This window comes from Takifugu rubripes, chromosome 13 (assembly GCF_901000725.2).
Source record: "Takifugu rubripes chromosome 13, fTakRub1.2, whole genome shotgun sequence".
In the NCBI taxonomy this organism is placed as follows: Eukaryota; Metazoa; Chordata; class Actinopteri; order Tetraodontiformes; family Tetraodontidae; genus Takifugu; species Takifugu rubripes.
This window is the reverse complement of record NC_042297.1, coordinates 19,197,292-19,220,442: the sequence shown is the minus strand read 5'-3', so window position 1 is coordinate 19,220,442 and position 23,151 is coordinate 19,197,292. Positions and strand designations below refer to the sequence as shown.

Here is a 23,151-nt window from a genome sequence, read left to right as displayed (position 1 = left end):
ATTGCATCTTATAGATAATTCCTACAGTTTTCATAATTGGCCCTAGATATTTTGGTGTCAATGAAAAGCGCCTGTTGTCGGCTTCCACCATACATAAAAGGGGGCAGCCGCGGTTTTTGCCCTAATCCGGATTTCTACCTTTTTTGTTTAGTTCTCATTCTAAGCACCTACTTTACTGACAGCATCTTTAGGTCTCCCGATTGGTCAACACATTTTTTTTTAAATGGTGCTGCTCCTTCCTTGTCCTTTATCATTTACCTTTTTCATGTCACCTCAAAATGTGTGGGGGCTGATATGATAATGATGTGGACCTGTCCAGGGTATTACAGCTAAGCTGGCTGATTAGGCTTCACATCGATTAGTCGATGACTGAGCGCTGGTCGGGTCTGGGCATCTTGAGGAGTGCACTGAAGAGGGGGAAGAAATCAACAAGCTCTCCTAAGAAGTGACCTCACTTAAATTCAAGCCATGCCAACCGCAGCAACACTTACAGTAACGCCTTTATTCCCATTATTATTTTCTTTCTGAACCGGGCTGGTGAAGCTCATTAACACCAGATAAAACCCTGCTGTCTCTCTTGTTGTAACAGAGTTTCTAACCTAACGCCTGCGGGTGGGATTCCCACGCTGGTTAATCAATAGTGACGCGTTTTAGCTTACAGGGGGTTTGGATTTTTTTAGGGCAGACGGCAACAGAGCTGGCTATTTTATAAAGCCTCCAACAAATACAGTATGTTGTCACCTACTAGGAGATTTCAGGTGATGTCACATCCATCTCCTGAGGGCTATGTTGTCATCTGCAAATGACTTTTTGATCACTGAACTATAACATCAAATTTGTTGTGTAACTACAGACAGGCCCAGGCTTTCTCTGCCTGATCCAAAGGAGGGGAGGGACCCCAAATACTTCAGGCACTTGTTAATGCCCTCGGATTATTATTTTAGTCACACATCCTCTGGCTGTAACTGATAACTCCTGCTGCATTCTTTTTTGAGGGATGAAAAAAAAGTATTACAATATGTTGCTCATAGGAGGCCATCCTTGGCAAAATATGTATGTTCATCAATTTGGTGGGCTTCCTGCTGTTTAGTGATATGACTTCTGAGAGATTTGATTTAATTAATGCAGACAAATGTGATTCCGTTGAATTTGGTAAAAGATTTGGTAATTGTGTGCAACCCATGGATTTTATGGGGAGCTTTTTTTTTTTTTTTAGGATTGTTGATTATTATAATTTATAGCAAATGTACGCCTTTATTTTTTTTTACTGCGGGGTACTTCCGGGAGGCTCCTGTCACGTGGGAGGAGAGCGAGACGAAGTGATTTATTCTTCCTTCCTACCTGCTTCCTACAGGTCAGTAAGCAGTGAATGTGTCTTACAGTGTGTTAACTAATGCATCCGCGTCACTCTTTTATGAGAGTTCGTGAGGGCAGGAAGAGTTTAGACATGTTTAAAACGTGAATAAAAAGTTAATTGGTTCTGACTGAGTTTGGGCACAGCGGCACCATTTTGGGCGGGTTGAACGTCATCGAAGCGCGCGTGTCTCTGAAGCCCCGCCCACTTATCTTTGCTCGATCTCTGGTCGATTTGTATGTAGTTTTTTAACCTGTATGACGCAAAATATATAGGAAGAAAACGGGTGATATTTGTTTGATTAGGTTTTCAATTTTAAATCGGCAGCTATGACACGTTAGTCATGGGCTGGAGTGCCCCTGAGCAAGGCACCCCATCGCCATTGGCTCCAGCCAAGCTCCGCCTTCGACGACGACCAATCAAATCACGAGCTACAGCACAACCAATCGTTGAAATACGAAATAATGAAGTTAGCTAAAGAGTGATAATGTGAATATTTCAGCTATTTGATTACATCAACTAATGCAAACAAGAGACTCGATATTACAGCTAACCAAGACAGTTGGTTCCATTGCAAAGCCTCAAGCAAAAGTCCTTATTTGGAACCATACAATTCGCCAATTGTGAAGTGTTTTAATAAAGAAACAGTATCAGTGCTTGAAAACCTGCTAATGCAGCTAGCATTAACTTAGCCAGGTTGTAGATACACAAGGAACGAGCCTATGAGGCTGATTTTAAGGACTACTGCCTTGCAGGCTGGTTAGAAACTGATGATTTCATATTGTGCAAATAATTAAAAAATCTAGCTCTTGTTTGCATTCATGTTATTAATATAGCAGTGATGTTTACTCTTGCAGTTGGTGTTTGGCCAGCCTCCGGAGTGACCCGGTAGCCGGTGGCTGAAGGCAATTTTACCCAGGAGCTCCTCGTTACCACGCGGGCAAAGCAAGCTGCTGTAATTGGTGCGTGTGAGTGCAAATAGTTGCTTCTTCTTTTCCTTTGCTAACATTTTTGACACAATTAAGGTATAGCTTTGTCATTCGGAATATTTTACTATAGCCTATTATGATTATCCCAGGACCATTTTCTTCAAAGATAGAAAAAAAAAAGAGATATTTAATTTTATCTGCACTAAAATGAGAGTCAAAACAAGCGATACGGTGAAAATGTGTTGTTTATTTGATATCAAAGTTTATTTTCAAGCAAAGAAAAGTTATGGACTGAAGAGATGGAGAACATATTTTGTTGGAAATCTAGACGTATAGAGAGATATCATTTGACAACTCTTATTTTAACTACTTATTTAATGCATCACTAACGTGAAACAGGCGGACAAAGAATTCACAGCATCGAGATTTAGGACCAATGTTTTATTGATTTGGTACAGAAGGTCAGTTGATTCTGGAGGGAGAGTTGACCTGTAGATTAGATTTAACCTGGTTAGAAGACATTCATGTGGAAAAATTGAACAATCTGAGACAGAGAACGAGAGAAAACTTCTGGGGAAAACGAATGAAAGAAGACGAGGAACGTTGTAGTCAGGGAAAGGTTAGAACTCAACGTCTTGCCTGCACATTTAATCCCGGAACAAAGTCATTAAGGTTCGCAGCAACAGTGGAGGCCAATTAAAAAGCAGAATGCAGGCGGGAGTCTGGAGGAAGGCATCATTTTATTGGACCTGGGGGAGCCCTCTGTTATGTATCCAGGGAATCAAAAGGTCTATTTGATAGCTGTTGCAGATATTCTTTAGTCAGGGGTGAATAAATAGTTTTTCCAACTCTAACAATTAACTTTGCTTGAAAGCTGTAAATTTATAGTACAGAGACGCAACGTAAACCCTGTTCCAAATGGGCCAGGCTATTTAAACTGCCAGTATTGAATAATTGTAGTTTTCCTTTATTATCTGTTTTATCCTTTTTAATTGACTAGAAAACAGTGTCTGAAATCCTCTGTTATCCCCTACAATGTTCTGTTTTATTCCAATTAGCTGCCAGATCTATCCACGTGGTTATTTAATGCCGGGGCTTGATCTGGACTAAATATTTTACTGAAATAATTGATATTATCAGGTTCTCGGTGATTAATGGGCTTACTGAAAGAATACCCGAGCTTACCGACCTTTCCTGAATGCTAAGCCCAAGAATCATGTCAGATATTTCCCTGGAGTCGAGTAATTACGGCATTGCCAGGCTAGAGTAAAGACTGGGCCGAGATGAGGACAATTAAAAGGCATTAATCATCCGTCTTTTAGCTTGTTTGTTGGTCGTGTTCCATGGAAGTGATCTCTGTCAAAGTTCTCCTTAAGCCACCCAAGTATTTCAACAAAGTTTGACTGTAGGACAGTTTTTTTTTCTCTTTTTGATTATTAGTTTCTGTCCAAACGGGCATCTGCGCACATCTGCAGGTTTTCTACTCATTATTGTGTCGTGTTTGTGTTTGTGAGTTAGAGATATTAAGACCCTGCTTCGTTCAGTCCTGGTTTTTCAGCAGGAGGAGATAAACTTTAACAAGCAGGGCTCGGCCCAAAAACACTTGCTTTGAGTGAATCAGGGATGGCAGCTCAGCAGAACACAGCGAAACATCGATTTGGCCATGCAGCTTCAAGGACTTCTTCGAAATAGAGCAGGGCTACTTCTTACCATCAGATTTATTTCACTTCAATAAACCAGCAACATCTCATTGCATCTCAAAGATGAGTACCAGGCACATTTTTATAAAGAAAAAAAATGAGAGAGAAGCTAAAACATCAATGGGTGACACAGTCGGCAAGTCGCTGATAGTAGCATATTCTTCACACTGCTCTTGTGTAACGAAGTGTTACTTGTTTAGCCATCTGAATAATTGGCTGAATGCGTGATTACTGCAATAATAATTGGGATTCATTTATCTTTAAAAGTGAAAATGCTCAGCTTCTGCTGTCAAAGTGCATGAGCTCATGTGCTGCTGAAGGCTTCCAGAGCGGAGCTGAATAAATGGATAAAGCCCGTAAACTGCGGCATGTTCTGTGGAGCAGCATGGGAGAAGCAGCAGCTCACTAGCTGGGCCTCCTGAGATCTATTAATAATGAAACAACACGCTGCTTTGTACAGAGTCACATATCATGAAAGTGGCTTTTTAGTTGGCATTACAGGTCTTTTACCTATGTGCTTGTGTAGGAGTCTGTGGAATTCACAGCGTGAAGACTTTTTCTCCTCATTGAAGGCTTTTTTGTTTGGTGTGAGGAAATCAGTGCATGTCAGGATTTAGAAACGCGTGGCCCCGGTGTGGCACTTAGATATCCAGCCTGCTGAGTTGGAGCACTCAACCCAGCGTCCGTTTTTCCACGAAGGACCGTTCTTAAAATCCAATATCAGATTTTTAAAAAATGTGGAGTTTGTTTTTCCATTCCTACCAACAATGGGGAAGTAAACAAACTGGCATTTTTAGGCTAAAATGGTAAAACCTGACAAGCGTCTCCTCGCCATCTTGCCTCTACCTGTCTGCCATTTGAAACACATACAGACAGACCCCCCCATCCATTCCACATTGGATCTGTGCTTAGCTGCAGAGCCTCTTTATTTCTCCCTCCGTGCGCTTCCTTTCCCTCTTTTGCTCAGCTTCTGCTGCTGTCTTTTGTGTCTCTCTGCAGACCGTGCGCTGATATCCTCCTTTGAAAGGGTAATGATCCCACTGTGTTGGGATTATGTATGTGTGCCGCACACTGTAATGGCCCGGCTTTTTATTGCCTGCTGCATACTAATCCCACAACTGAAGGAATGAGATGACACCTGCAGGGAGCCGCGTGTGAGCTGCAGCCTCACATGAAAGAATGGCCATTAAAAATGATCAAAGAAATTACTATACTCGGTTGCACAACACTGCTCTCACGCCTGGCTAGGTGTACACGCCTCTGCCCTGGCGTGCGTGTGGACAGGCGTGCACACACACACGCGCGCACCTATCGGTACGTGAACTTGTGCTAATTAGTTTCTCCCTCTGATGGATATTTTCCAAGTGATCCTCTGTGGAAATGTCCTGCGCGTAGTTGCCTCGGGCCTCTGCAGATGATGCACCCACGCTCGCAGATAGGAAATGGAGGACATGCGCGACCTCCAAATCATGTCTGTTCTCGATATCCCTACCACAAATTATTCATGGACGTTTTGCCACAAGTGTTTTCCAGGAGGTTTGATTTTCTTTGGTCTTTTGTTCAATTAGAAATTCTGAATTCTAAAAGCTTGTTTGTAGTATTTTTAGAGGTTTGCTTTTAGCAAAATAAGCAGACAGATGCTACGGTATATGAATAAATAGTATATAATAGCCTTGTTTTTCATTTGGTATGGGGATGTCATTGTTCAGCCCTACAGCAGTCCCATGTTTGTTCAGGCTTAAAAACACAACTTCTGCTCCCTAAATCTCTTCATACCACTTGCTTGTCTTGTTTTGGGTGTGTTCTTTCTGTAAATTTCTTTGTCTACCTCTTCCCTCTGCAGCAGGTGTCCCACCTTGGTACATTCTTAAAGGTTCTTAAAAGTAATGTTATCTAAAATTACATTAGACGTTCAATTAAACGAAACGATAAAGGGGCTTCGTTTATTGCTAGCATGGGGGTTGTAAAAAAAGCCCATGGAAACATGAGGAAAGTACCAAATTGTAAATGGTTTTTGCATTGTGTATTTGCCTCTCAGCACAGAACATAGGCGCACCAGCGCTGTGGTGATTGGGATCCATTTCCCCCTTTTTTCCCCCAGCATGCCTCCTTTCCCCCCCTTTAACCCCTCCCTTCATCTCCCTCAGCGGTCCGTTTTAGAACCATGCGGCTGCTCGGTTTGGTGGGTAATTTTCCTGCCTTTTCATGTGGCGGAGGGCGAGGAATCTTCCTCCATTAGGTGGTGTCATCTTGTGATCTATCATGTATGCACGGAAAGGCACTCCGATGTTTATTCATGACTTTCGAGGCGAAGCCTTGGCTAAGCCCTCTGATTTCCTCTTAAGGAACAAAACTACAAGATTGAGACTTCAGTGTAGAGGAGCACCAACCGTCCTGCTGCACTTCTCCCCCCTCACACACACACACACCTTTCTGCCTCTCAAACAGAATCTCTCTCATATCGCCGAATTCCCCTCCTCCGGCTTTTTTTTTAATATCTCATAAATTATCCCTCAGTATTTTTTCTGTCAGATTTAATTTATCTGACCCTAAGAAGAGAGGAAAGGGGGGGGGGGATCACATGCTGTTATTTCCCTCTGAATTTGCGCGGCTGTCTCCTCATCTCGCTTCTGTGCTTTACTAAGACCTTTGATGGGGAGAAAAAATTAATCTTTTTTAGAGGAGGCTGACACATTAAAAGAAAAACGCCACCACCTCAGAACCGAGAGGCCCTCTGGTCACACGTGACGTGCACCTGAGCACGCCACGCACTCACAGTTAACACACGGCAGGTGGGATAAAAGGACAAGACAGCTCACCTGACTGGTGGGGCCACTGTTAGAAGAAGGCTGTAATCAATAGTGGTCACCAATGCAAACCAACAGCTTATTTGTAATTTTTGTCCTCGAGTCCGCCGTGTTGTAAAGTAACCATTATTCAAAAACCTTGTCCCTATTTGTCTTGTAAATGACTTTTTAATGGTAATAAAGCCACATCTATCCATCACACCAGTACAAGTCTGTGCAGGCCTTTGATGGGACTCCTCCTATGAACAAATGGTATCCATTAATATTCCCAACGACCAACCTTCCAAAGGCACATGCATCATAATGTAAGAGCGGCCCGCTGCTGGAGCCCTCTTTAACATGTACATTTATGAGTGCACCATACAGTGCTCATTCACGTTTGAACGTGATACCTTCAACTTATAGATGGGATAGAGGTGCTACCTACCAAGTGTTGCTAGTCATCATACATTCTTTTTCCTTTTAACTGGTATCGACATTGTACCACAAAAAAAAGTAGCCATATTTTGCACTCAATTGCAATGAAGCTGATGTGTTTGTCCTCTTTTGGCCTCTTGTATCACTATCTGTGTTTTAAATATTCTAAATGTTTTAAGGTCCCGGTAAATTTGGAAACGCACTTATGCAAATCCAGCTAATGCTTTCTGTGTGCACACATTTGTAATAATATTCAAATAACATTCCTTTGAATTGCATATTGTAGCCTTATATGATAAATAATGCAAATGTAGAAAACCCTGCAAATGCCAGGGTAAATGAGATGGAAGGAAGCGAGAGCGAAGGAGTGCAGAGTAAAGAATGAGAGAGCAGGAGTTAGCATAACTAACAGATTGTTATGCTGTCAAATTGATTTGCATGAAAAAAGACTGGTCTAATTGGAACACTTAGCTGCAACATCCTGATAATATAGAGCGGGATTATAAAGGGACACGGAGGAGCTTTTATTAAGAAGGATTTCCAGGGTGTTGTTGACAGACGTAGCACCACCTTCTGTTTCTGTCGAGACCATTCAAAGCAGAGTGTCCCTCAACTGGTGCTGTTTGACATGACATATGCATCAGGCAGCAGACTGCACAATGCTGTCTCAGCATTCATTACCATACCAATCAGTGCAACATTTCCATTCCCAGCCTGTATCCCTGCAAATGTTTTGCTAAGTTTCTGCTAAGCAGAAATACATAGAGGGGTTGGAGTATAGAGGTACGCTGTGGTGCTTTTTAAGATGGGGTGTGCAGAGCATCAGGCAATTTGGTTTAATAACTTGCTGAGAAACAGCTGAAACAAGGTCCCAAATCTGCTGCCTCTCCATTTCTGCAACCCCATCTAGAATAATAATGAGCTTCTTTGAAGGAATTAGAGAGCAGGCCAATAACAATAATCCAACTTGAACTCAAAGAAATAAATAGCAGAACTTGCTGCTCCTATTTGACATTATATCTGTAGCACAATCCCTTCAGCATACAAGAGCACATTCAGCCTGTAAGAATACTGGTAACCAGCTTTTTATTTTCTCCTTTACCTAACTATGTGTGTGTTTGATCTACTGAAATTACCCGTCAAACAAAAGGCCCAGAGAAAACTCTTAAATGTGTCTAACGTTACCTTTGGTCTCAATAATGAGCTTTTGGAAATTAGCTCCTTTCTTTATTTTATATGCAGGTGATTCCACAATTTTGGAAAAGTCATTTCCTGTCACATGATCGCCAGCTCATCCCTCTGGGATGTTTAGTATATGTTGCTCAGGGACGGAGCCATAAAGGTGCTGTTTAGGGCCTTTAGGGTTTGTGACAGTCATATCATCGTGGATTCTCATTGGTTGAATTAAGGTAATATTCCACTGGAAAATAAGTAAGTACACAGATTTTTAAAATGCTTAATATCCTGTATGCAAGATTATTATGATGCAAAAAAAAAAGAGCTGTTACGCTTAATTTTGACAGGATTCTGCCGTTTATGTGATTTAAAACGTGCGCCGGTTTGCCATGAGCTAACTTGTTGGATTCGATTTTTCAGAATTAATACAAGAGTTGAATCAGACAAATTTCAACAGGGTGGAAATTGTTAAAAGAAAACTATTGTTTCCTGACAGAAGCTAAAAAGTTCAATAAAGAAGAGTTTGCACTTTTGGTGTAGTTTATAAGGTTTCATCCAGGTAACAATGGCAAGCAAAACATTAATGTGCTCTTTTCTACTGGGCATGCAGCCATAGCGAGGTGTTCTAAGAAAATATCTGAAGGTTTGTGGTAGTAGAGCACTTCCTGAAACAGCCCAAAGCAGTACTACCCTGTTTCTTCACTTTATTTCTTTTCTTTAATAATAAATGATGGATGTTTCAAATTACGAAAGAGTTCTGAGAAAATCCAATTTAGTCGTCAGCCTTGTACAGAGGATATAAGAGGATAACAGTTCTGTATCAAAAGGCCCTTTTGTTCTATGTATTTGTAGCTGTTCCACATTGGAGTGATGTATCGCATCTTGTAAGATGGCTGAAAAGAATTTTAACAAATCATTTCAATTCTGAGTGTAAAAGTAGCTTTGACATTCTTCCAGGGGCCATAATCAGACACCGACTCCAGCTGATTCGTAATAAAATAGTGTTTGTCTACATGTGAACGACTGGTGTGTTGTCAATGAGGTCGAATAAGATGGGATCAGTTTCACAGGAAATAAGAGCGAACGTTAGCCCACATGCTCATCAGGACCGACTGCAAAATGAAAAGCAGGTTCCTTTCGCCCCGTCACGTTCCTAACAATACACCTTTGTCACACTTCTGGTTTCTGGAAGATTAAAAATACCCACCCTTTCCCTGGTTACTTTAGAAGTGATGGCGGCTTCTTCTGGCCGCTGTTAGTGTAGAGTACTGGACTGCTCAACTTCAAACCACCACTCTCAGTTTGCATGATTTCCCAAAGCCAAACTCCTCAAGACTTAGGTGAGGCTCATAAGGAGGAATAAAGGGCATTTGTTTCAAGAGAAACTAAGGGTTTAGTTACTCTTCGATATTCTCTGGGGTAGTGCACTTTAATGAGGAGAGCAACGTCTCCAAAAGTAAGCAGAATAGGCTAAGCCCTGGTGCTACACTCGGCCAAGTTCCGAACAAAATTGCACAATTATTACCCAATATTTATTGTTCATTTTGTAACTCAGACCCAGAGACACTTGTTCACCTTTTTTGGCATTATTCTTATGCTATAAAAAATAGGGGCAGACCTCAGCGGTTTTCTCATTAACTGTCACACTCGGATTTTATTTCACTTTGGGAAAATGTTTTGGGTTCCTATAATTAATGTTAAAACAGAAGGAAAATAGAAAAACGTGCCTTTTCCATATTAACCACTTCCAATTTCTGATCATTCACACAAAACCTCTCAGATGCAAACGTGTCAAGAACAGGCTTAGAGGACTGCTAAACCTGGGCTGTGGGAACACAATTACATCAGTTCTTTTGAAGCACCCTGGGAGTGAGAACACAATTCTCCATTCTTGCAGAGTATGTAATAGCCTTAACTTTGGGGGTCATTATTTTTACAGCATTCACCTGGGCAGAGCGAGCTGAGCTGGCCAGCACAAATCATCAATAGAGAATTCTGCGAATTTGACAGCATAAATGTGCTTTTAAAATGGCTGGTTTTCCACTTCATAATTCTCATAACCTTCAAAAAAAGGACTTTTCGACTCAGATGAGATCTGTCACTACCCTGTAAAGTGTGGGGGGTGTAAGCTGAATTTTTCCAGGGGCAGCGGAGGTCGCATTTGCGTGTGCTTGTCCAGCACTTACGAGGCCTTCTTGTCTGTTTTCACTGCACTTACAGCAGGTGCCCCTTGAAGTGAGCAGAACCGAGAAGTTTCAATCTCATGGTCATTCAGGGGACGGCGCTGTTATTCATTTCTGTAGACACACAGTTAAGATGGACAAGATATAATGTAGCCAGTGTGACACCGCCATCCCAGCCGCAGTGGAACATCGCTGCTCTACATCCCGCCTTCCATCAGTTGATCAGCAGTAACTGTGTGGGCTAACGTTAAATCCACCTCGTCTAGAGCCTCCAGATAAATTGATTTTTATAAAAATTTGGGTTACTGGAAAGGACAGAATAGTAATAATGGATAATAACAGGCAACGTGGTCTTCATGAGCTGGTACCTCTAGGGGAAAGAAAGGTTAGGCTAAATACCGGCCGCATTTTCAGAGAGCCTTGTGGTCCAGTTCTGAACACACTTGTGCACCTTAGCTAGCAGAGTCAGAGAAAATGCAGGCTAGTGATTGGCCAGTGAATCACCATCTCTGCTGCAGTTGCTGTCATGGATGACACAGAGAGCAGTAATACACAGAGAAAAGATTCAGTGGTGCGCACGTGCATGTGCGTGTTGGCCTTCCTCTTCGTGACACCTCCGTCTATATACCGCACGGCGCTCCATAGATGTCCTGTTACTTACAAAGCTGACACTGCCTGTCCTCCAAACCCCACAGTGGGTGGTGTGGAAGCCAGGAGCAGTGAGTGGCTCCTTGTGCAAACTGTAGGAAGAGAAAAGCAACTGCTATTAGAGGTATTTGGACTGGCGGTGGTGGGAACTGTCAGCTGCTATAATGAGACAGCGAGCTGTCAGACACATGCATGCTATGGCTCCCTCGCCAGGCACCCAGTTCAGGCCCACTGGGATCGAGCACAGACTCTCAATTTATTTTACACGTTCTCCTCTCTTTCACGCCCGTTTGTCTTCCCTCCTTCCTCACTTTATGGTAAAACTGTGACCTGGAGAGGGAACTTCAGGGGATGCAGACAGGAAATCACACACATGCCAAGAATCTCACTGTGGACTCAGGGGAGCATTTAGGGACTGGTTCCCCTAGGAGGTCCCACTGTCCTCAGTGCTCAGTGGGTCTTCATGGGCAGTCAGATCTACCCTCAGTGAATCAGGCCACAGGCTGCCTGTTCCTCAGTGGACCATGTGTAATAGTCACACTCTGATGGTACATCTTTATCTCTGAGACAGCCAGGGCTAGCTTTAAATACTGGAGCGAGTTACCAGTTAACACTACTGTACCACCACTCCCAGTGAAAATTAATGTTACATTTATAGTTTGACCTTTTACCACAAAAGTATACTGTTAAAAATAAGATTAATTTGATAAGGTTAATTTTAGATTTATAATAGAATAATTGGGGGGCGGGGTGAAAACACCATTACCCCATGCATTTAAATACTCTGAAGATCAGTAAATATGATGCTAGCATCACCTTATGATTAAAAAGAATGCGTTAAAGTGCAGCTGTACACCACAATGATGCCGCTGCTTTGGTCAAACTAGTCACAAAATTCATTTGCATCAAAATTCTCAAATGTTTTACATCACGGGTTACTTGTTACTTGCTGACAAAACACAGCGTGTAAGCCACTGCAGTCTTCATCCTCGTACTCGGTCGCACCTCTAAAACACCTGTTTTTAGCACGGGATTTGTACATTCCGGCTTCAAAGGCCGCTGAGACAAGGGGGTGTTTTAGTGGTAAAACATAAAAATGAGTTGACATTTAAAACAAATGGCATAATTGCATTAAATAACAGTGGAAGCTACATTATTGCAAGGTTCATGTACTACATGTACCCTTTGGGAAACAATTTCTTTGGGTCCACTGCGACACCCAGCTTGACTCAAAGTACGACGGTACGTTCCTCAACTGGTGTGGGAAAAAATAAGCACTATTAAGGTAGAGTACGACTCTCTGAAAGGAGACCTGTTGTGGCACCTCCATTCCCGGGGGAATATAAAAGTTTAACTGAGTCCAAGAACAAATACAACTGATTAGCAAGTGTGTTCCCTCAAGCAATTTCACTTTATCACACAAAATCATTTAAATCTCCACTGCTACAGTTTTACACTTTAAGAAAAATCTTGATGTTTGTATACACGAGCCCTTAAAGCGAGTTTTCCTAAAGGTGACATCTATTCTACAGCCGTAGTCTCTGCTCTCCTGTGCTTCTGCTCCTATCAAACCCAATTTACCCCTGGAGGCTTTTTGTCCCGACTTCTTTCATCAGCCATGGCTGCTCGATGTTAATGACATCATCATGCCGACTGATTATCATATCGTGCCTGTTGACTGACAGCTGACCTTCATACTAGTTTTAGAAAGCTAGTAAGATACGGTAGGTCATCTTTCCCCTTTAGTGACAGTATATTAATGTTAATTTGATAGAATTGCCAGTAACTAATTAATCTGCAGACCACAGAACAGGTTCTGTAAAAGCGCGGCTGCAGAACTGTTCTGATATGATTAGAGGAGACCTGATGAAAACTGTCAATATAAAACATATTGTGGCTTACGGCGGTAGTATTGCATATGTTGATTCATGATCAAACCTCCTTGGAATTGATTTTGGCCTATGACCTTTGTTCTTCCTCAGATCATTGCCTGGAAATGACTTTTAAATTTGTTCCTAACCTTTTGAGTTATTTTGCTAACACACAGATGCACATAACCTCTGTCGTGGAGGTAAAAAATCTTTTCTGTAAATAAATGAAAGTCATATGGAGGCTTAGGAAAAGTATGGGGATTATGAGGACATCGCATGGTTACGCTAGTTTTTATTGCTAGCTTTTTCTCGCTGAGTGTTGAAAGTTAATACACAAAATTCTGTGTTTCCGGTGCCAAATTAACCTGTGTGAATGAAACCGATAACTTTTTCTCAGCAGGGTGTGGAAATAAGGCCTGTGTTTGTTCAGATAACACTCAGACAGTGACCCAGGCCCGCTGGTTCAGCCCATCAATGAGCTGAGCTGCGTAATAAAGACTTTCAGCATGTGTATTAATAGCAGCACTCTGCATAATGCATGTGTCTTATGACAGCCAGACATGCACAGACACATTAGCAGCGCTACTGCTCCAGTTGCATCCACATTTTGTGTAAGGGCAAGCTCTCCCCTAACCCTGTTAGCTCTGACTGCCAGCCCCCCCCCCCCCCCCACACTCCACCAGTCTTGTAAACTCATCCTTTGCGACGCACGGTGGAGGTGTGCCATGCCAAACGAGTTACTCGTTACCTCCCTCACACTCGGCTCGTGGAAGCTATTGGAAGAACTACAGCGACATCTGCATGTGCCAGGCTTAAAAAGCGCCAGCCGTGTACCCACCCACTTCACCGGGCTTCCCCCCAGACTGCCAGCCTGCTCCCTGTCTGTACCGCCCCCTCCTCCCCTTCACCTGCGGCAGTCATTTCTCAAATTACTAAACACGGCTAATTATGTGAGGCGTGAAGCTCGCTTCATTTGAATATTCTGGCTTCGGGGGGATTTACATTGCGTGGGGGAAGAATTAAGAAAGGATGTCTGGGAATGGGGTCCGCAATTAGAAATGTGATTCTCAGTGGAGCAAAATCTTACTTCAGGACCCTGTCACGGATTTTTTGGAACAAAAATTATTTTGTGCAAAACCTTATCAGTTGGTTTTGAACCTAAGTTCATGTTTGACTCTGGCACGATTCATTGTTTAATAGCAGTTCATCTTTCGAAAATGGCTTTTAGTCATTATTCAAAGGTCAAGGAAACACAAATCTCTGCAAGAGTGGGTCTTAATATTTTGATTGCATTTAAAACTTGAAAAATATTCAGAACTTTAGATGTTGACATATAGTGTGTGTGTGTCTGTGTGTGTGTGTGTGTCTAGGGGTGGTGGCATAGTCAAACAATACAATACAAACAGTACAGTCTAACTCAAATGCAGCCCTAAATTAAACATCAGGGTTGGTTTTATTCAGAGAACTTTTTTGGTGTTTTGAGTAATATTGTGAAGGTTATTTGATTTTTTTTTTTTTTTACCCGCTGACTTCAGTTACACCTACGTGACAAAAATGCCTACAAATAAATAATAGAAAAAGTTCATTTAACCAGAATTTGGTCTTTCTCAATCAGCAGGTCACATGCAAATATTTAATGATAATACTCATCATGAAATGAAACCTAATAACAGTAACAATGCCGGTTTTATTCACATTCACACTAGCATCAGTCGACTTGTACAAACATAATAATAATCATATGGATGCTGACAGCATGCCAAAATTGAAGGAGCTTAATTAATCCATGTGGGAAAGGTTGAGCAATTCTTTAATTAATTTTGAATCAAGTGAAATAGCATGCTGCCAAGAATCAGGCGTACGGCGTAATTATTCATTTTCTTTCTCTAATTTTGATGGTTTTTCCGTCTCCAGTCCGCCGTCCCTCCGCTTCCACCGGCACGTATGCCACGGCGCTTTAATGATATGCAAATGAAATATGCATAAAACCGTTCTGCTGTGTGATGATTAAGCACAGAGGACATTAGCTAGTGCCCGCCACAGTCTCTGTTGTCTTCTCCGCAATCCGCTTCAGCCACGGCATCAACAACGCCGATTTAGAGGAGATCAATGCCGCTAATGCACTAATCGTTTGAATACCAGGTAGCATCCGATTCGATAGAAATTAGATTCCGGGAAGGGGTCTTCTCAGCTTTGTAAGATCCAGAGCCAGGAGAGGCAGATCTTCATCTGTGGGAGTTGGTGCTCTGGCGAGAAGGCGGGTAGCAAAGAGAGGAGGGTTTCCAAAAAGAGAGAATATGAACATCTGCCAATGGAGGAGCTTTCCTCCGCTTGTTTGTTAGAACTGTGGCATTATTTGACTACTGGCATATAACGAAGGAAAAAATATCCCTGTTCTTGCTTTCTCTCTCTCTCTCTTCCTCTCTCTCTCTCTCTCTCACACACACACACACACACATACACACACACACACTCCACCCCCAATTCCATTATACTGTGTCCAAGCCCTTTTTTTGTAATCCATTTGCGTAATGAAGACGCCGAACAATTAACATCCCCCATGGAATTAAATAAAAGGGTGATTATCCAAAGTTCATTAGCTCCGAAAGATTAGAATATCCGCGTTTTCCCGTCATGAATATAGAAGAAAATATGGCACGATTCCAAATTAATTGCTTGATCGTATTTGTTGCGATGGCGGTGATCCCGGTCGAGATGCCCCCAAAGATGCCATCTGCCGAGCGATCTCTCGCCGGTGCCGGTGCAGCCAGTTTCAGACATCTTGCTAGTGCCAAGGTTGGGTAGCAAGCGCAAGATGTTATAATCCTGCCTCATGGACGCATCCTTTACTGTTCACATGCTGCAACCGTGCCTCTGGTCCAAATCCAGGGGAAAAAAAAGTGACACCAATGAATGAATATCCTTGCAAAGCTAATTGCCGCATCAATTCCGCCCGAATTAACGAGGAAATTAACTCAATTAAATCCTCCGTTGTGTATCGTCGCAGCGATGCCTAGCGTTGGCTGTGTGCCCGATGCCAGAAGCGGCACAAGAACGCGCCGAAATGGACCCAGCGGTACCCAGGAACTCGACCTAAACCAGATGGCGAGCCTGCCCAGCATCTGTTTATGATAGTTTACCGAGGGAGAGAAAATCCTGGAAGGGTGGAGTTTGTTCATTTCTTTTGGGCGGTTGGCAGGAACAGGGCAAAAAAAGTGAGTAGGATGTGGGTGTGAAGGATGTAATGAGTTCCCACGGCCTCCCCTACCCCCAGTGCTGTTGCAGGCAGGCCGGCACCTCCCCCGAGCGAAATTACACGCTGCCAGTTTGTTCCTGTAACTTCTGTACCCAGAGTCGGTGCCACCTCTCTCACGTTGCTTCCAGTGTGTGAATTGGGCTGAAGTAGAAGTTCTTGTTTCTTCAACGCATTAAGAAAATTACCATGGCTATGGGATAAACTCTAATTAGCACAAGTTCAGATAGGGGAAATCTGTCCTCTAATGGCTTTTATTTACCACTTCATTAGTATGCAGTGTCGCTTTTTTTTGTCTTTCTTTTGTGTCTTTGAAATCTAAACAGCTGCTATTGGGCTTCAAACACAGTCCCTCAGGTCCGTTGTTTCTCCTCCTCCTCTCCTGGGTGCACACAAGTTGATTGGCAGCATCTGCCAGAGCAGCGCCTATGGTATACCTTGGAAGAAGCAACCATCCAATAAGGCAAACACTGACAAGAAGGTGGCAGAAAGAGGGGAGGGTGTTGCACTTGCCTTACATATTAAGCATTATGTTGGTTTTGTCTGGCCACATCTTCACTTTTGTCAAGAAATATCTTGTCGATTAGTCGGATCCCTCCTTTGTTTAGCTTGCTTTGATTATCAAAGTGGTTGTTGCTTAGAACAATTATAATCTCTTTGGTAGCTGCATCCAAATGGCATCTGCTGTGTCTTTCACCCGTTCAGTGGCATCTGATGCCACTGCAGTTCCTCTGGCATGCCGCTTGACACCTGAATGTGTCAGATATCCTCCCAGCCTGTAACAACTGTCATCTGAAATGACGTATGCTGCCACATATTAACAATTAGCTTCCTTTAAAGCTAGCCAAAGGGCTGGCAGGTGTCTCTTGCCCAGATGGTGTGCTGCCTGCTTGGTACAGAGATGGAAGGATGCTTACAAAAAAAGAGCGAGGAGGAGCCATGGGAGGAGCATCCTTTTGTTTTGCCACAACCACACTTCCCAGTCACAATTAGAAGAGCAAAACAGCCTCAAGTTTCGACGACTTTTGTTCTAACATTACTGTCTTCTCCTTTAGTCCTACGTCCTGCCGCTTTTGTGGTAACCATCAGTGTGGTGTCACTTCCTTATGTAGGTCCTCAGCATTTGCGTGTTATAGGATGCCAGATATTTTGTCTTTTCCATAATCCTGCAACATCCAAGCGATTAGCCACGTCCAACCATTCAACCAGATGTTCATCTTTACATCTTGACGCCTTCGTCAGCAAATCATCAGTTGTCCTCCGAAGAAGTAGGAATACGCAGCCATCGTTCTCAAAACTTCCACAATTTTAAAGATTGCCCTCCATTCGTCAAAGAAAACAGTGCATAGAAAAAAAAACATGACGCCACCCAAGTGAGAACGAGACCCGTCCGTCTCCCTGGCTACATCTAACCATCGAACCAAGAGAGCGAGCAGAAGTACGCTTTGATGCTACCCTGAATGGGTGGCACGGTGCCAACTTCTCTCTGCCATCAACCGCATTCGCTCCTTGTTTCCCTTATTTGCCCAGCCCCTTTCTCTCTCGGTCCATGCCTTGCCCACCCTCCTCCTCCTCTCCCTCATGTTCCTTTCACATGTTCAGGACACCAGCTCCCTCCTTTCCTCTCTGACATTAATTAACATTTAGGTTACCTAAATCAGAAGGCTCGTGGTTCCGTGTCCTGTCAGTTGACTGTTGCCTCTTCGCACCCTCGACTGTCATCTCGGCGCCTGGCAGACATGCCTCTGCTGTACGCTTTTTCTTCCTTGGTGCTGGCTGGACGGTGCCACGATAAAGCCTAATCTGCCTGCTGCTAACTAATACGGACATTTGATTTGCTGATATGAATGTGGATAAAAGCATATTCCTCCTCTTTTCTATATCACATCTGGCATCATGGCTTTAATTTTGAGAGCCACTGTCTGTGATTTAGTATTTTATTTTTGAGGGGTTGTTAACAAAGATAAAACAGCCACTTAAATAACTTTATGACATACAGTTTATGTTTTTACAGTTTTACACTTTACAGTTTTTTATTTTAATTGTTTATCAAGGGAGGAGAGGGGAGGGCATCTAGGTTGCTTTATTTAATTCTTAAATCATAGTTAACAGTGATAATTTAGATGAAAGTGTGACGCCTGTGATCAAAATGTCAATTATAATATTCTTTCTGCAGTTGGGCCTGCCCATGATAGTCGTTGAGGTTGATGACACAAAAACACTTCTCTTTAGTCTTGGATTAAAAAGTGAACGATGAGCTTCATGGAATTTCCTCTTTCCACCTTTTGTGTACGATAAAAATCAACCAAGAACCAACATGCAGGATCCATTATGCAAAGCACTCCGTATTTGCATAATGCCTTACGACATGAATATGCAAATGAACCATATAATTTATGAGCGCCTGCGTCTCCCTCCTAGTGTTCCCATAACTTACAAAGACTTCTCTCCTCCCATCCAAACTGGCACGACATGCACTACAGAGACCAGACGCATGCCGAACACGCACGCCCACAAAAGGGGTTGCTGGCCTGGGTACTGTGGCTGGGTGGGAAAACTTCTGTGGCAGACTAATGAAGAAAAAGGAGGCAGGGAAGGGGCGGAGACCGGAGTATTGGGGAAATGTTTAGGGGGGCACATAAATCCCTCTACAAAGGCTGTGTAGCAGATGCTAATGTTTCAAAACAACAGCGAAACTAAATAATATCAGACCAAATACCGAGTGGGAAGTCTTCGACTCAGACAGTGGCGATTCTGGAATTTGCTCTTTTTTTTTTTGGTCTTTTCCAAAGGGTTGTGTGTCGTTGCGTCTGGGGTGAGAGTGAATCTTTTTCCTTTCTATTACCTCTTGTGGAGAATTTACTCATGAGTCAACTGGATGGAGGCAGCCGTGTGCTAGGTGGGCTAGAAAGCAAAGAGAGGATCATGGGAGGTGAGAGAGAGAGAAAACGTCAAGCATTTTCTCATGGGCTCCAGTCAGTCTTCGCCAGTAGCCTAGGATGCCACTCAGCTAAATCAATCCAGAAAGCAGCATCCAGCCTGTATCAAAAGAGACCAGGACCCGACACATCGTGGTTTTTCCTGTAAATTTCATACCAGTTGTTTTGGCTTTTTTTTGTTCCCAGCTGGATTTTTGTTTGCTGCAATTATGCTGCCTGGACCCGATGGCGATAATTGGCCTTTTTCCATACTTGATGTGAGGCTAATGGCTTAGGAGACAATTCGACACTGTTCTGGAGAAGAAAAGCAAACCACGGGGGACTGCATTGAGGAAAAAGGCTTTCACGACCCAATGCTCAAATTCTATGTGGACACAAATACTGATCAAATAAATTTCCCAAGGGCCTCTCAAAAGATTACCAGTTTAGAGACATTTCAGACTTCATCTTGCTCTACTGTATCTGTGAGAAGCTGGAATGCACCCTTACTGCATTTCCTCACACTTGGACCTATGGACTCGTGACAGAAGCTGTAGAAAGCTGCTCGTGCCAGAACCACCCTTTGTAGGCTATTTGCATGCCCAGTGAGCCAAGGTATCTACATCATATGTTTCTGGCAAAGAGCAAATGCCTGTTACAGACAAGAGGCAGAGGCCACTGCTTACAGAAATATCAAATCTGCATTCTCTGTCAAATGCACAGACACAAACATCCTAATAAGTGGAACGCTCGCCGTAATCTTCGACTGTGGCAGGAATTTGAGTTCTAAGATGATTTCATGCCAACCTTTGTCTTGTGCTCTGTCAGTTCCCTACTATTCTCTGGTGCTTAATTAGCATTCCCATTAGCATCTGAAGCTCATTATCCCATTTTATGTCTTCAGTCCTCACTTTGCATTATTTATTCATCTATGCATCCTTTTTACTATTGATTGCACTGAAATCACAAAACAATCTACCAGCAGAAATGCAAGCAATTAAAATATAAAGGGCCGCAAATTATACAGCACAGAGCATTCAGTAGGTCTAATAACACATTTGAATATGGTATATAATGTGCACTGTACATTTTATAGTCGAATTATTGTAGTTACACAGATTGTGTGGATTTATTATCAAGTATTATGTGACTTCAATGTTATTTTGTCTTCTTATAATAGCAATAAAATAAATGTTGTGATTTAAGACCAAGGAGAACAAGAAGAATTAAACCAAAGATGCAACAAATTCCAAAACGGAGCAATTATTTATAATTAGGCTCTATTTCTATACATCTAGACTTTGCAATGCTTGGCATGAAGACCTTGTAGACCAAACTCATTCAACAATAAATGAATTGTTGAAGTAAATGCAAAAAGGCTAGTTGGCTTTAACAATTAAGACACAATATGTGTAAGGAAAGGAATGTGTGATTGTCTGTAGTGACAAACTTACGTAACCTTTGAATATGATATTTGTGTTTGTATTTGTTGGTCATTCACTTCTGGATCTCTCTATCTAACTAAGATATTTAAACAATAAAGATTAAAATGGCTGGTGTCCTTTCTGGTGTCTGGTTAAATATACCTCATCTGTTGAGAACTTCCTCATTTGGAACATCTTAAAAAACAGCTTGTGTTTCAAAATGTGTGCAGTCGTTGCCCTTTAAATCCCTTTTGTCATCATCCACGTGGCTTTAAAAGAAAAGTTCATCAATAAAATGATATTAACGGTTTACCTTCAAATCTCCTCACACACCTTAATCAATAATTTTCCATTTCAACTACCGGTAGTAGTGACCAGTATATAAACTATTAAACCTTTTTCAGTTGACCTCAGGTGCATAAAAGAGTGGTGCAGCTGTGATGGTGGTACTGGAGAAATATATTTCCAGTTGCTTTAAAGGAATCCTGTCTTGTAGGTCCATTTGCAGATGGTGTCTTTGGTACCTTTGTAGCTTCTAAGCTAACGTCTTAGATTGGTTAGATTGGCTTCAGCTAGATAATGCAATTAATTTTGTTCAGTTTCACCTGAAAATAAAAATGACAAGAACTGCTGTACCACAGTATTTATCACTGTGACACGGTGTTAAAGGCAATAATAAAAAGGGAAAATAAAGTTTTGGACCAGCACTCTTGGCACCTCCAGACTTTCTTATGCGTGCACCTCTGTCTACTTTAGCCTTTGCATCATATGTACTTTTGTTGTTGCTGGACATCGATGTCTTAACCTCAAACAGGGACAAGCCTTCTGTGTCTTTTTAAGGGTTCAGACGAATACATTAACAATCCAGTAAAGTGGACACCTATGAACACAGCTGCCAGGTGGCATGTGGGGTTCTTAAGGCTATGAATTATTGGACTGGAGTAAATTGTAACTAACTGTTGGACAATAGTCAAGCAAACTGTACCCACTAAGTAAATATCAATGAAATGGAATAACATCACCTACATTTTTATATATTCTACATCATGTATTGCTTGTAGAAGGTTTAGCTCCACACAAGACTACCTTACTACGTTAACTGTAAACAAGTCTTAATCTGTTTGTACAGAAACTACCATTTCCTTTAAAACTGAAAATGTGAACATGAAGACAGGCTTTGTCTACTGTCTTGTGTCATCAGTGTGCAACCACCACGCTGTTCTAGCAGCCTGACTGGAAGTGCCCGCGTCTTTGAGCATGTGCCATGTTTACCGTGGGCGCGCCTTTTGCCCGACTCTGACACCTCTACCAGCAGCTGCTTCCACAGTCGCCCGCCATCTCACGCCTGATGAACCACAGACAAGTGCCAGAGGGTAAACAAGCCCGCCGCCAGCGTCTTCTCCCTTAATGGCTGCATTTAGCATGCACCCCATGTCACTGTCAGTGGAAGCATGCACATGTGTGTACTCACATATGCAGACACATTACTAATGAGTCTCATCTTGAAACACACACCAGTCCGCGGAGCCCTGGGCTGTGTTAAGCAGTCACGTTGTGTAATGCACGCAGCGTGCACTAACACGGTTGTAAGCAGAAGCCTGCATTATTCAGATTGGATGGATGAAGTAATTAAGACTCTTGTACTCACTTCATAATTCATTTGCGCTAAAGGCCCAGCTGGTTGGCAATATAAACAGAGCTGGCACATGATGTGATGTAAGAAGAGGCAACATGGCACTTGTGTATGGAATCGGTATCTTCTCTTATTAGCCCCGTGGCCAGTGGGAGCAGAGGTGGAGTAGTGATAGATAAATAAATAAAAAGCCCATTCTTTTCCCCTCATACATGTAAGCCTGTTACTGGTAATGATAAAACAAATACATGATGTGTGACTAAGTGCAAGAAATACCTTCTGATAATGGACCTAATATGACACCTTTCTGAAATGTTTAAGCTGTTGGAAATATCAACAGTACGTGGATAGAAAAGACATAAAAGGCGTGTTTTTTTCATTCAACATCCAGTCAACCCAGTCATGCATCACTGGTCATGTGACGCCACCTCAGGAGCAACACGGGGGGCTCTGCAGTATGAATAATTAGCATATAGCATATAATAATTAACCAACTCCATTGATGATGCTTCACACAGTGATTTACTCCTAATTTTCCACTGTCTTCATAGAATCCAGTGAAGGTTCTCAGTGCTGGTGCTACTGCACCCTGGTGCACATATTCTGTGAATTATTGTTGGCGTTTCCCTCTGGAAACGGATGCTGCTTTACTGTCAGTGCCATTTGCTCTCCCAGCATTTTCTGAGCGTTACTACCTGTTGATCCTGAAGAACAATGGGGGCCTGATGAGACCATGCATAGACATATGTGATCAGCCTCAGACTCTGAACCACAGGACGGCAGTGACAGCATCACTTTTTCATCTCATCACTGGTTGTCAGCAGCTGGAGGCAGCACC

The 23,151-nt window shown here is 42.5% G+C and overlaps 2 long non-coding RNA genes across 2 annotated transcripts in view; both read left to right on the top strand.

Annotated features, from left to right (window-relative positions):
* Window positions 1–1,250: 1,250 nt before the first annotated feature.
* The window catches only part of LOC105417293 (uncharacterized), a 42,778-nt gene continuing 20,877 nt past the window's right edge, over window positions 1,251–23,151 (top strand). The window contains exons 1-2 of the long non-coding RNA XR_003890523.1: window positions 1,251–1,354; window positions 2,212–2,316. This is a non-coding gene — a long non-coding RNA (uncharacterized lncRNA). The remainder of the gene's footprint in view (window positions 1,355–2,211; window positions 2,317–23,151) is intronic.
* Window positions 18,804–20,418, top strand: LOC115252087 (uncharacterized). The gene is made up of 2 exons (XR_003890524.1): window positions 18,804–19,153; window positions 19,464–20,418. It is a non-coding gene; the product is annotated as an uncharacterized lncRNA (long non-coding RNA).